This window comes from Schistocerca serialis, chromosome 3 (assembly GCF_023864345.2).
Source record: "Schistocerca serialis cubense isolate TAMUIC-IGC-003099 chromosome 3, iqSchSeri2.2, whole genome shotgun sequence".
In the NCBI taxonomy this organism is placed as follows: domain Eukaryota; kingdom Metazoa; phylum Arthropoda; class Insecta; order Orthoptera; family Acrididae; genus Schistocerca; species Schistocerca serialis.
The window spans coordinates 277,402,994-277,404,147 of NC_064640.1; positions in this window are offsets into that span (position 1 = coordinate 277,402,994).

Below are 1,154 nucleotides of genomic sequence, written 5' to 3' on the forward strand. Positions count from 1 at the left end.
CCACCCAACCCATTATTTCTTTTCGGGACTTACTAAGACGCGGGTGATTAATCTTAAACAAAGAACTTATAGGATTATCGATATAATCGGATACTAGCTAATCACATTGTTAGAAATCGACAACTCTCGAATACTATCGATACATTACATTCTCGATAGTAAGTCCTGGGCCACGTTCAAACGCGAGACGATAGAAACCCAACTGGGAAACAGGAGATGAAACATGTACAATTCCACATCCATACTCTGCAAACTACTGTGAAGTTCATGGCAGAGGGCACTCCCCGTTCAATTCACCTATGTAGCGAGAGAAGAATGACTGTTCAAAAAGCCTCTGTTATCGCACTGTAATTGCCCTAATCTTGTCTTCGCGAACACTATGGGAGCGATATATAGCGGATCTGGTGTATTTCTAGATTTGTCATTTTAAGTTGCTTCTTGAAACGTTGTTAGGCTTTCTCGGAATAGTTTGCGACTACCTTCAAGCGTTGCCAATTCAGATTTTTCGGCACCTCCGTGACCACCGTGTTTTTTCTATTATTCTCTACAATAGTGGTCAATGAAAATGATAAGCTATACCTGAAAAACTAACGTATGAAAATACTATGCACTATAAATAATTAATTATTGTTTGTTTTGTTATTCTCTACTACACACTGCACGAGATATATATTTATATATGTTTTACCACCGTAGGCCTATGTTATTAATTTACAGTTTAATTACAAACTCATATAATGTAACACGACAACTCCTATATCATTGTGTATGATAAAATGGATGCTCAATAAATAACAAATCTGTGACATTCGTGCTGCCCTACTTTGTATACGCATGAGTCACACGAGTGTTTCGTAAGAAATCTCTTTTTAGACTTATAGTATTTCCCCAGCTTTCTACTTGTAAACTGATGAATCATCTGCTTCACCTATGACTGACATTAAGTGATCGTTCCATTTCACTCAGGAATTTGTATGAGTTTACTGATTCCAATTGCAACTCGTTGATACTTTAATCACTGGATATTGCGTTTTTTTTCGGTTCGTGAAGTGCACAGTTTTACACTGATGAACATTTAAAGGGAGTTATCGGTCTATGCACCCGTATGAAGTCTTATCAACATCCAACTGAATATCTGTGCAACTTTTTTCAAA